At 41.0% G+C, this 14,059-nt stretch overlaps 1 non-coding gene across 1 annotated transcript; it reads right to left on the reverse strand.

Annotated features, from left to right (window-relative positions):
- Positions 1–554: 554 nt before the first annotated feature.
- Positions 555–662, reverse strand: LOC148580083 (small nucleolar RNA R71). Its single transcript, XR_015898292.1, has one exon. It is a non-coding gene; the product is annotated as a small nucleolar RNA R71 (small nucleolar RNA).
- Positions 663–14,059: the final 13,397 nt, after the last annotated feature.

Below are 14,059 nucleotides of genomic sequence, written 5' to 3' on the forward strand. Positions count from 1 at the left end.
CTGTGCCTTCTTGTTGTCATATGAGCAGGAGCAAGGATAAGAACATTCTTGTGGAAGCAGATCTAGAACCTGAAAGGACTCTGAAGAGAAAATTAAGAGAAGCTAAAATACAACAATCCAGAGAAAACCTTTCAGAAATTTTCGAATAGGAAAAGGAGATGGCAGCCGAAAATAATAATAATGTAAGGAAGATGCTTGGTGACTTTACTGCACCTAATTCCAATTTACATGGAAGAAGCATCTCCATTCCTGCCATTGGAGCAAACAACTTTGAGCTGAAACCTCAATTAGTTTCTCTGATGCAGCAGAACTGCAAGTTTCATGGACTTCCATCTGAAGATCCTTTTCAGTTCTTAACTGAATTCTTGCAGATATGTGATACTGTTAAGACTAATGGAGTAGATCCTGAAGTCTACAGGCTCATGCTTTTCCCTTTTGCTGTAAGAGACAGAGCTAGATTATGGTTGGATTCTCAACCCAAAGACAGCCTGAACTCTTGGGATAAGCTGGTCACGGCTTTCTTAGCCAAGTACTTTCCTCCTCAAAAGCTGAGCAAGCTTAGAGCTGATGTTCAAACCTTCAGACAGAATGAAGGTGAATCCCTCTATGAAGCTTGGGAAAGATACAAACAGTTGGCTAAAAAGTGTCCTTCTGACATGCTTTCAGAATGGACCATCCGGGATATATTCTATGATGGTTTATCTGAGCTATCAAAGATGTCACCGGACAGTTCTGCAGGTGGATCCATTCACCTAAAGAAAACGCCTACAGAAGCTCAAGAACTCATTGACATGGTTGCTAATAACCAGTTCATGTACACTTCTGAAAGAAATCCTGTGAGTAATGGGACGCCTATGAAGAAGGGAGTTCTTGAAGTTGATACTCTGAATGCCATATTGGCTCAGAATAAAATATTGACTCAGCAAGTCAATATGATCTCTCATAGTCTACATGGAATGTAAGCTGCATCCAACAGTACTCAAGAGGCATCTTCTGAAGAAGAAGCTTATGATCCTGAGAACCCTGCAATAGCAGAGGTAAATTACTTAGGTGAACCTTATGGAAACACCTATAACTCAACATGGAGAAATCATCCAAATTTCTCATGGAAGGATCAAAAGCCCCAACAAGGCTTTAATAATGGTGGAAGAAACAGGTTTAGCAATAGCAAGCCTTTTCCATCATCAACTCAGCAACAGACAGAGAACTCTGAACAAAATGCTTCTAATTTAGCAAATCTAGTCTCTGATCTATCTAAGGCCACTATGAGTTTCATGAATGAAACAAGGTCTTCCATTAGAAATCTGGAAGCACAAGTGAGCCAGCTGAGTAAAAGGATCACTGAAATCCCTCCTAGTACTCTCCCAAGCAATACAGAAGAGAACCCGAAAGGAGAGTGCAAGGCCATTGACATAAGCACCATGGCCGAACCTGTAAGGGAAGGAGAGGACGTGAATCCCAAGGAGGAAGACCTCCTGGGACGTCCTGTGATCAATAAGGAGCTTCCCTCTGAGGAATCAAAAGACTCTGAGGCTCATCTAGAGACCATAGAGATTCCATTGAACCTCCTTATGCCCTTCATAAGCTCTGATGAGTATTCCTCTTCTGAAGAGAATGAGAATGTTACTGAAGAGCAAACTACCAAGTTTCTTGGTGCAATCATGAAGCTGAATGCCAAATTATTTGGCATTGATACTTGGGAAGTTGAACCTCCCTTGTTCATCAATGAACTAAGTGATCTGGATCAACTGACATTGCCTCAGAAGAGACAGGATCCTGGAATGTTCATAATACCCTGTACCATAGGCACCATGATCTTTAAGGCTCTATGTGACCTTGGTTCAGGAATAAACCTCATGCCCCTCTCTGTAATAGAGAAACTGGGAATCTATGGGGTGCAAGCTACTAAAATCTCACTAGAGATGGCAGACAGCTCAAGAAAACAGGCTTATGGACAAGTAGAAGATGTATTAGTAAAGGTTAAGGGCCTTTACATCCCTGCTGATTTCATAGTCCTGGATACTGGAAAGGAAGAGGATGAATCCATCATCCTAGGAAGACCTTTCCTGGCCACAGCAAGAGCTGTAATTGATGTTGACAGAGGTGAAATATTCCTTCAATGGAATGAGGACTCCCTTGTGTTTAAAACTCAAGGATCTCCCTCTGCAACCATGGAGAGGAAGCAGAAAAAGCTTCTCTCCAAGCAGAGTCAACCAGAGCCCCCACAGTCAAACTCTAAGTTTGGTGTTGGGAGGCCACAACCAAACTCTAAGTTTGGTGTTGAACTCCCATATCCAAACTCTAAGTTTGGTGTTGGAGAGTCTCAACAAAGCTCTGCACATCTGTGAGGTTCCATGAGAGCCCACTGTCAAGCTATTGACATTAAAGAAGCGCTTGTTGGGAGGCAATCCAATGTTTATCTAATTCTTATTTTTATTGTTTTTCATATTTTCTTAGGTTCATGATCATGTGGAGTCACAAAATAAATATAAAAATTGAAAATGGAATCAAAAATAGCAGAAGAAAAATCACACCCTGGAGGAGCATCTGTCTGGCGTTCAGCGCCAGAACAGAGCATGGTTCTGGCGCTGAACGCCCAAAATGGGCAGCTTCTGGGCGCTGAACGCCAGAACAGGCATGGTTCTGGTGTTCAACACCGGAAATGGCACACAAATGGGCGTTGAATGCCCAAAATGGCCACCAACCTGGCGCTGAACGCCCAGAGTTGGGTACAAAGGCATTTTGTACATGCCTAAAGGGTGCAGGGATGTAAATCCTTGAACACCTCAGGATCTGTGGACCCCACAGGATCCACTCAGGATCTGTGGACCCCATAGGATCCACTCAGGATTTGTGGATCCCACAGGATCCCCACCTACCTCCACTCACTTCTTCTCACCACTCTCTTTCACACAACCCCATAAACACTCTTCCCCAAAAACCCTTCACCAATCACCTCAATCTCTCTTCCCCATCACCTCTTCACCACTCACATCCATCCACTCTTCCCCATAAACCTACCTCATAAACTCCACCTACCTTCAAAATTCAAAACCAATTTCCCACCCAAACCCACCCATATGGCCGAACCTTAACCCCCCCTCCCTTCCCTATATAAAGACCTCCACTCTTAGCCGAAACCACATCTCCCTCTCCCTCTCCATATTTCTTCTTCTTCTTCTTCTATTCTTTTGTTTATTGCTCGTGGGCGAGCAATATTCTAAGTTTGGTGTGGTAAAAGCATAGCTTTTTTGTTTTTCCATTACATGGCATCTAAGACCGGAGAATCCTCTAGAAGAGGGAAAGGGAAGACAAAAGCTTCCACATCCGAGTCATGGGAGATGGAAAGGTTCATCTTCAAAGCCCATCAAGACCACTTCTATGATGTTGTGGCCAAGAAGAAGATGATCCCTGAGGTCCCTTTTAAACTCAAAAGAAATGAGTATCCGGAGATCCGACATGAAATTCAAAGAAGAGGTTGGGAAGTTCTAACAAATCCCATCCAACAAGTCGGCATCCTAATGGTTCAAGAATTCTATGCCAATGCATGGATCACCAAGAACCATGATCAAAGTAAAAACCCGGATCCAAAGAACTATGTTACAATGGTTCGGGGGAAATACTTAGATTTTAGTCCGGAAAATGTGAGGTTGGCGTTCAACTTGCCATACATGGAAGAGAACGCACGCCCCTACACAAGGAGAGTCAACTTTGATCAAAGGTTGGACCAAGTCCTTATGGATATATGTGTAGAAGGAGCTCAATGGAAGTTGTCCAGAAGGAAGTAATGAAGTTATGGAATGCAGGGATAATCTTCCCAATATCTAATAGCTCATGGGTGAGCACGGTCCAAGTTGTACCAAAGAAAGGAGGAATGGCGGTCATCACCAATGAGAAGAATGAGTTAATCCCTACTAGAACAGTGACTGGGTGGAGGATATGCATAGACTATAGAAGATTGAATGATGCCACCAGGAAAGATCATTTTCCTCTCCCGTTCATTGATCAGATGCTGGAAAGATTGGCCGGCCATGCCTATTATTGCTTCTTGGATGGATATTCTGGGTACAATCAAATCGTGGTGGACCCCAAGGACCAAGAGAAGATTGCCTTCACATGTCCATTTGGAGTTTTTGCATACAGGAGGATGCCATTTGGGCTATGCAACGCCCCAGCCACATTTCAGAGGTGTATGCTTTCCATTTTCTCCGATATGGTCGAAAAGTTTTTAGAGGTCTTCATGGATGACTTTTCTGTTTTTGGTGATAATTTTAACGCTTGCCTGAACCATCTAACTCTTGTCTTGAAACGGTGCCAAGAAACTAATTTGGTTTTGAACTGGGAGAAGTGCCATTTTATGGTACCCGAGGGGATTGTTCTTGGTCATAAAGTTTCAAAAAAAAGGATAGAGGTTGACAAGGCAAAGGTTGAGATCATAGAAAAACTCCCTCCACCAACTAATGTGAAATCTGTTAGAAGTTTCTTAGGGCATGTAGGATTTTATAGAAGGTTTATCAAGGATTTCTCTAAGATAGCCAAACCTTTGAGTAATCTGCTGATGATTGATAATCCTTTTGTCTTTGATGAAACTTGCCAGCATGCCTTTCAAACTTTAAAAAACAGACTCACAACAGCACCAATCATCACACCCCCGAATTGGGAACTACCGTTTGAACTTATGTGTGATGCAAGTGACATTGAAATTGGTGCTGTACTTGGACAAAAGAAGGAAAACTTGCATCATGTCATATATTATGCAAGTAGGGTTTTGAATGAGGCTCAAAAAAATTACACCACAACAGAAAAGGAGTTACTGGCTGTAGTTTATGCATTTGATAAGTTTAGATCATACTTGATAGGATCCAAAATTGTAGTTTATACTGACCATGCTGCTCTTAAGTATTTAATGACAAAACAGGATGCTAAACCTAGACTCATCAGGTGGGTATTACTCCTACAAGAGTTTGATATTAAAATTAAAGGCAGGAAAGGCAGTGAAAATCAAGTTGCTGATCACTTGTCAAGGCTGCCACAAGAAACAATTCAAGAAGCATCTCATCCAGTGAATGAAAATTTTCCGGATGAACACCTCTTGCAGATTCAACAAGCTCCTTGGTTTGCAGACATTGCAAACTATAAGGTTGGAAGGAAAATCCCTAAGGAATTCACCAAGCAACAAACAAAGAAATTGCTCAATAAAGTAAAGAAATTTCTATGGGATGAACCATTTTTATTCAGAAGGTGTTCAGATAGAGTGATAAGGAAATGTGTCCCTGAGAGTGAAATGAGCAACATTTTGTGGCACTGTCACGGCTCTGCCTATGGAGGACATTTTGGACATGAAAGAACAGCAGCCAAGGTGCTTCAAAGTGGATTTTATTAGCCGACCATCTTTAAGGATTCCAGAGAATTTGTTCATCAATGTAACGAATGCCAAAAAGCTGGGGGTTTGACAAGAAGGAATGAGATGCCTCAAAACTATATCTTGGAAGTAGAGCTGTTTGATCTTTGGGGTATTGATTTCATGGGCCTATTCCTCCATCTTACACTTTCAAGTACATCTTGGTAGCAGTAGAATATGTCTCAAAATGGGTGGAAGCCATAGCCACAACCACGTGTGATGCATAAGTTGTCCTTCAATTCTTAAAGAAACACATATTCACTAGGTATGGAGTACCTAGGGGACTGGTGAGTGATGGTAGTGGTCACTTTTGCAATAAACAGACGGAAAAAATACTTCATAAGTATGGAGTGATACATAAAGTGGCTACACCTTATCACCAACAGACCAATGGTCAGGCAGAACTTTCCAATAGGGAGCTGAAGAGGATTTTGGAGAAGACAGTAGGGGCTACTAGAAAGGATTGGGCTAGAAAGCTAGAAGATGCACTTTGGGCATACAGGACGGCATTCAAGACACCTATTGGGAAATCTCCCTTTCAACTACTATATGGCAAATCTTGTCACCTCCCTGTAGAGCTTGAACATAAAGCTTTTTAGGCCACTAAACTCCTCAACCTTGATTCCCAGGCTGCAGGAGAGAAAAGGTTGTTACAACTAAATGAGTTGGATGAATTCAGGCTAGAAGCTTATGAGAGTGCTCAGATACACAAGGAGAGAGCTAAGAGGTGGCATGATAAGAAGATCATAAAGAAGGAGTTCAAGCCAGGACAGCAAGTACTCCTGTATAACTCAAGGCTTAAAATCTTCCCTGGCAAACTTAAGGCTAAGTGGACTGGCCCATATTTGGTGACAAAGGTTTTTCCTTATGGAAGCCTTGAATTGCAAGATGAAGCAACAAAGAGTCATTTCATAGCAAATGGTCACAGAGCAAAGCTCTACCTAGGAGGACAATGGGACAAGGAGAAGAAAGTCCAGAATTTGAGCTGAACAAGCATAGAGAATGTCAAGCTAATGACAATAAAGAAGCACTTGTTGGGAGGCAACCCAACCTGAGGTAATTGTGTTTTCATAGCTTTTTCAATAAGAATGTTGAATAATTAAGTATGTATTCCAAGGAGCTAAGTTTGGTGTTGTACACCAAAACAATTTAAAGGAGAATAAAGGATTCTAAGTTTGGTGTTCCACCAAAATCTCATTTAAAAGCATACTCTCACCTCTTGCATAATGATAGCTCCAAGCAATCAGACAAATTATTCAACTAGTTAATTGCTTCTTAGTTTTGGTTCCATAACCTTTAGCAAGGCCAAAAGAATTTATAAATGTACAACCTGTTGCATTAGAGACAGTGGCAAGGAATTAAGTTTGGTGTTCACACACCAAATTAAATCCAAAAGCCACACTCAATTCATGCAGACTAACCAGTCACCTAAGGGCTTGAGTGCAAGCAACTTTTGAGAATTGTGCAGGGAACTAACCACCAGTTGAAGACATTATGCATCATAACTCAAAAGGGGCACAACAGAAGGAAGGACAAAGGAACTGCAAACCAATAGGTTGTATCTATACTTAACTCTTGCTGTTGAGAAATACTTTGACTTATGTCTTGCTAAAGTGTTCATCTAGTACAAGTAGAATCACTCTTTGCAATAAGTGAGCTAGTCTACGTATGTACTTGTGTGTTTACTTTCACTTAACTAAAAGCATGCTTTATCCCCTGCATCTTTAATTCAATAAAAGAAATGTTTGAAATGTGAAGTGAGATAGTTCTTTGTTAGCTGGGAGTACAATAATAGTAAGTGGTGGTATGTATGTGTGATTGTATGATAGCTCACTTTTAGTGAATAAAAGAACTAGACTGTCTTCTTTTAAGTAGAGAGTAGCTAACTGTCTATAAATCTCGATCAAATAAAAGTCCTTGGTTAAAAAGAAAAAGCCAAAGGTGGCAACAAAAAAAAAAGAGAAACAAAGCTAGACACCAATAGCTTGAACCTTAGAATATATGTATGTGGTGTCTTTGTACTAGGATCTGCTTGGATTATTATGTTCTTTGGAGTGCATCAACACTTGGTGACTTAGGTTAACTAATCCGGGATCATCAACTGAAAGTCCACTATCAAGAGCAACCTAACTACAAGGCATTTAGTAACCCAAAGAGGTGTTGGGCATCAATGCTCTAAGAAGGAATGTGAGCCAAGTGTCTATAGTGAATAATGTGTCAAGCATAAAGAAAGAAAAGAGCTTGTTACACATGACACTGAACTAGAGCTTATAAAAAAAAATAATAATCAAGGACAAAGGAATAGTGAGAGGTCATAGCAGTGTGTTGCTTGATACTTGGAGGAGGCTTTCTAAGCCTAAATGTCAATAAGAAGTGAGTATTTACATATCTACATAAAACCCCATGAGCTACCAATAATACTCTGCTAGTATAAACATCCTCTCCCATTTCATTCTTTCTTCTCAATAATTCCTTTCTTGCTTGGGGACAAGCAAGCTTTCAGTTTGGTGTTGTGATGACAAGTCATCTTAGCCTAGTTTCACTAGTCTTTTTCTTTTGTTTTCAATAGATTTTATGCACTTTCTTGAGACATAAGTAAGCCAATTGGGTAGAATTTCATGTTTCCTTTGATTCAATCAACCATGGATAAATTAATGCATTTTCATGAGATTTTGTGCTATAATTGTCATATATTATGAAAGAGAAACAATCTCATGATTTTGAGCATAGCTTTGATCTTTTTGATTGATTGATGATAGGTGAAAAGAGCTTTGAAGAGGGTTGAAGAAAGAAGGAATGGAAAAGAGGAAGAGAGGACAAAAAGCTTGAGCCAAAGTTTGCCTCAAACTTTAGCTCAAACGTGAGGAAGAACTTGACTTCACCCTGGAGGCATCAAAAGCTTGCGCCAACGTTTGCCTCAAACTTTGAGTCAAACGTTGGGGCCACAAAAAGAAGACCCAGGGAGCAAAAAGCTTGCGCCAACGTTTGCCTCAAACTTTGAGGTCAAACGTTGGCTCCATTTGAGTATGAAGAAGAGTCCCTGATTGAAGGCTTAATTGAGCCACGTTTGCGCCAACGTTTGCCTCAAACGTTGGGCCAAACGTTGGCCAAAGGACATGCAAAGGAGGATCCACGTTTGAGCTCAAGTTTGACCTCAAACTTTGAGCCAAACATGGATGACAGCACGGGAGGCAATCTGCTACAGAAAGCTTGAGTCAAAGTTTGCCTCAAACTTTGACTCAAGCTTTAATGGTTCATGGCCCGGTTCTGACCCGGTTCACAAGTGGGTTTTTTTCCAACTCCAAGGGCAATCAACAGAGGCTTCTATCAACCCAATTCCATCAAGAGCAAGGGCCCAATTCAAGGCTTGAAGATCATTTGAAGAGAGTGTATAAATAGCTTAGAATTTAAGTTTTTCAAGAGCTTTTCCTTTTAGTTTTGCTGGGTAGTTTTGGAGAGCTTTTGGTTAGGAGTTATTCTGAGATTCTGAGTCTTGGGGAAGGGGAATTGAATTATCTTCCTCTTAGTTTTTTTGTTTTAAATTTCATTTACGCTTGTCTTAAATCTTGGGTGTTGAGAATTGAGGAAATTCTGTCTCAATCTCACCTTGAGATTTCTCTGTCTCACTTTACTGCAACTTTTGGAAATTGAATTTGGTTTGGCTTCTTCTACTGCTTGATCTTTACTTTTTTTTTGCAATTGAATTCTAAATTTGGATCTAGGAAGGCATTGAGATCTAGACTTGGTTATCTAGTCTCTTGGGTCCTGAGATCTGGAGCCATCATTTTATTTTCGCTGTTGAATGCTTTTCAAGTTTATTTACGTTTCCATTCTAGATTCGGTTCAATTCAAGTCATCTTCTACTCTTCTATGTGTTGAGATTTACTGTTCTTTTGTTTAGTTCTTGCAATCTCACACCCCTGACTCATTTACCATTCAAGCTATTTACATTTCTTGCACTCTAAGATTCTGCAATTTATATTTCTTGCGTTCTACGTTTCTGCCATTTAATTTCTTGTTCTTTAAGATTCAGCACTTTTATTTTCTGTTCTCTTTAATTCCTTGCAAATTTCCCATCCCCATTTACAATTCATGCAATTTAGCTTCTGTCAATTACAAATCACTCAAATCAACTCTTGTTCGCCTGACTAAATCACCCACTAAACTAAAATTGCTCAATCCTTCAATCCCTGTGGGATCGACCTCACTCACGTGAGTTATTATTACTTGATATGACCCGGTACACTTGCTGGTGAGTTTTGTGTTGGATCGTTTTCCACACATCAACCACCCAAACTTTGGGTGGGAAAATCAACAGGATCAAGGCCAAGATCAGAGACGTCACAACCCCAGCAACAATGCAACTCACCAACATTCCACACAGAGATCATATCAGCACCCACCTAACAACACACCTCAACATCCATACCAAAGTCAAAATGGCACTTCTCATCCTTCCAATCTCAACTCTCCATCATCGGAAGAAAGACTATCAAGGATTGAGACTCTACTTGAAGGTATATGCAAGGAGATTCAAGATAACAAGGTGTTCAAAGAGGAGGTGCGAGCCAATATCAAGAATCAGGGAGACACCATCAAGAAGCTGGAATTTCAAGTGGGATACCTATCTGAGAAGATTCCCAAACCTACTGATAGCTTCCCAAGTGACACAGAGAAAAATCCAAGAGGTGAAGCAAAGAAAGTAAGATGGGAAGATTGCAAGATGGTTACTATAAGTGATAAGGAGACTGAGGAAGAGCTGAACAAACCATCAGAACAATCTGAAGATTCATCAGCAGGAAAGCAAGAAGAGAATCCTCAGGAAACCACAATTATGCAGAAAGAGTTGCTGAGGCTCTATGCACCTTTTCCCCAATTACTAAATGGTGGTATAGAGAAGAGAATATACTCAAGGTTTCTTGACATATTTGCATCCCTCCATGTGAACATACCATTCATCAAGGCTCTCCAATAAATGCCCTCATACATCAAGTATATGATGGAGCTGCTGACAAGGAAAAGCTCACTCAAGGGAGGACAAACCATAGTGATGAACAAGGAGTGCAGTGCTCTCATTCAACCAGAGCTGCCTACAAAAAAGAAGGACCCAGGGAGTTTTCACATCCCCTGTGCCATAGGAGAAACAATGTTTGACAAAGGACTCTGTGATCTGGGAGCAAGCATCAACTTAATGCCTTTATCCCTTATGAAGAGGCTGCAAATCAATGAGCTGATGCCCACAGACGTAGTCATTAGGCTGGTGGACAAAACTCAAAAATAAGCAATTGGAGTGGTTGAAAACGTGCTGGTGAAGGTTGGGAATTACTTCCTTCCCACAGACTTTGTCATACTGGAAATGGAAGAAAGTCACCTTCACCCAATCATATTGGGAAGACCATTCTTAGCTACAGCCAGAGCACTCATAGATGTGGACCGAAGAGAGCTAATACTGAGGATACATGACGAACAACTCACCTTCAACGTCTTCAAACCCTCACAAGAAGCAAGTCAGGAAGGTAAGGAACTAAGGGCAGAGCATGACAGAGCAATGGTGGGAGAAAAAAGAATTAAAGCACAAGCTGTACACCCTGGAATTCCTTTGGGTGAAGAACAAGAGAATCAGCAGCTGTCACAGCTAAAGGAAACTCAAGTGGAGCCAAAACCACCAGAATCATATGAGCCCAGCAACAAAATCTCCCTAGAGAAAGAGACCACAAAGAGCAGGATAACAGCAAAAGAAACAAAGAAGAAAGTACCAAGGAGAAGGAGGAATAAAAAGATCCCTACAGAAGATTTCTCTCCAGGGGATAAAGTGATGTCAGCTTACTTCCTAGATATCCCACCTCATCTCCCCACCATCCCATCTCTGTTACCTAAGGTTTTCACCATCAACAAAGTTCTCTCCCTAGAACATGTGGAGATCATTGATGAAGCCAATGGATATAGGTTTACTGCAAGAGGGGAAGATCTGAAGTATTACCAACCACCATGACAAAGGCAGAACGTCAAGCTAGTGATGCTAAAAAAGTACTTCATGGGAGGCAACCCATGTTTTACATGCTTTTAAAAGTAGTTAATAAAGCAGGGTTCAGGGATTTCAGCTCAACTTGACATGCACTTGAATGAATCCTTTTGTGCAACATATAGTGAGGAACAAGTTTGGTGTTTAAGGCACACTAAGAGAACATAAATGTAACCCATATCATGTCACTCTTAGGGGGCCTTGAACAAATCTTTTACACCACATGGCACCAAACTAAGTTTGGTATTGCCAATGTTGCATACATGGATGTTGAGTTAGTCAGTTGGTGTGCACTCATGAACAGCACTTAGTAGTTAGAAACAAAAACTTTAAAAAGTAGTTATTCTTTTAATTTTGCCGCCACTTTCCACAAGTTTTCTTTTAATCACATTTCTTTTATTTTGTAGGAGAATTGGTAGAACAATTGAAGGGTTCAGCTACCACAAAAGGAGAGGACTATACACGTGTCTCCGAGGGGATTGCATTGGGAATTGTTGCCATGCAACATTGGAAGAAAACAAGCTTGGAAACTGAACCAACACCATCATAAAGTTGATGATCCTTGTGCTCATCCCATGCTAAACCCCATCCGTCCATCACACAACCACCCCATCAATCCACACCTTTCATTCACTCATCACTTTCCTATATAAGTGATTCCTAGTCCGTATTTCCCTTCACACTCGAACAACCATTTCTTCAAACTTCTCAATCTCGAAGTACAATTCTTCAAGCTACATCCTATCCAAACCTAACAAAATTCCACCACTTATCCACAACCCCTCAACACTTTCACACATCAACTCTTACTCATGGCATCATCAAGCTCTAAAAGAAGAAAGGGGAAGGAGCCTATGGAGCAACGCCCCTTTGATGAAAAGAAGTTTAGAACTTTTTACCATGCACTTCAATTTAGATGGATGGCTGATAAGGAGATCATATGTGAGCTAGGCTTTCAAGTCAAGAAAACTGAGTGCCCCGAAATCACAATGAAGGTAGAAAAGAGAAGATGGGAGCTCCTCACCGATCCAGTCACCGCGAGGATAAATACAACGCTCGTAAGAGAGTTTTATGCAAACACAGTGAGGTATGATAGGAAAGAGGAATCTTATATAAGTTTTGTGAGAGGAGTAACTGTGGATTTTAGTCCCGTGAGCATCATGAGGGTGTTGAAGCTACGAACCATACCATTCGAGGAAGAAAGCTATCAATCTCGAATAGATGGTAGTCCTAATTATGACCAAATTGTGAAAGATATCTGCGTACAAGGAGCGGATTGGGTGAGAGATCCCAATGGAAAGCCCAAATTCATAAAAAGAGGTGATCTCACACCTGAAGCAAAGGGATAGTTCGAAATTATAAGGAGATCCATCCTTCCTGCCGGAAACAATTCAGAGGTGAATCTTAAGAGAGCAACAATGGTGCAATGCATACTTAAAGGGGGAGAGATCAAAGTGCACGAGCACATAGCCCAAGGCAGTAGGAAGATGGCTGAGAAAAGTGATTCTGGAGGAAGGTTAGGCTATTCCAGCACCATTTTCCGCCTGTGTGACAAGGCCGGGGTAGTGTTCAAAGATGAAAACCCCGAATGAATAAAAGTTGGTATCCCAATTACTGTCCGGTATATGCATGCTGTTACATCTCCCCTACCTCAACGAAGGATAAGAAAGAGGGTAGCCCAGGAAACTGTAGAAGGGCAAAACCCAGAGGAGCAAGCCGCAGCCACCTTGAACATACACCAATTACAAGAAGCCATTGATGGCTTATCTAGGCAATATTGGGAGAATCAAGAGGCACAGAAGGAGCTTCAATTACAGATGATGGGCCGTCAAGAGGAATCGCTCTCGAGATGGATGAATCAACAAGGGGAGTGGCAGAAGCAAATGATGGAGCAGTAGTTGGAACAAGGAAAACAATGGGGTGAATCCTTCCACAGGATAGAACAAAGGCAAAATGAATAACAAGAATCTATCCAGAAGCTAATCAACATCCAAGCATATCAAGGTGCACACATACATGAGATGCATCGAAAACAAATAGAACAAGCAGAACTCTTTGACGAGCACAGGGCATTCTTTGAAGGGGTTTACATGAGTGAAAGTGGAAATCATGTAAACATGCTAGCCAGGCTCGGATACTTAGTCGGACTGCTACCTATAGTACATCCGAGAATCACAAAATATGACGAAGTGAAGGATGAGTTAGCACGAGAAGAAAGAGAAAGGGTGGAGAAGAGTCATGAATCAGTAAGGAAGGCACTTGAAGACTGGAAAAGAGCCAGACTAGCACGGATACAAGGAAGCACAAGTGAACGCAAAGAGGACAAGCAAGAGGGAGAGCATAGGCAACCCCATGATTAAAAGGTGGTGGAGTTCCCTCATTGTCCCATCTTTTTCAAGTTTTAAATAAGAAAAATCATGTATGAAATAGAACATGCTTTCATGGTAGTTTAGAATTTTCAATTCTGTTTTTAGTATTCTCCTTGCTTAGGTCTATGATTGCTATTCAAATTGCCTGTTCTCAATTCCATCTTACTTATTGTATGCTTGTCCTTTTAAGCTAAATAAAAGAAAAAAAAAAGAGATGTTATGAAAGACCAGAGTGGAGTTCATATTGTGGAGTAAGTTCCTAAGTTT

Source organism: Arachis ipaensis, chromosome B10 (assembly GCF_059453495.1).
Source record: "Arachis ipaensis isolate K30076 ecotype BB chromosome B10, ASM5945349v1, whole genome shotgun sequence".
NCBI classification, from domain to species: Eukaryota; Viridiplantae; Streptophyta; class Magnoliopsida; order Fabales; family Fabaceae; genus Arachis; species Arachis ipaensis.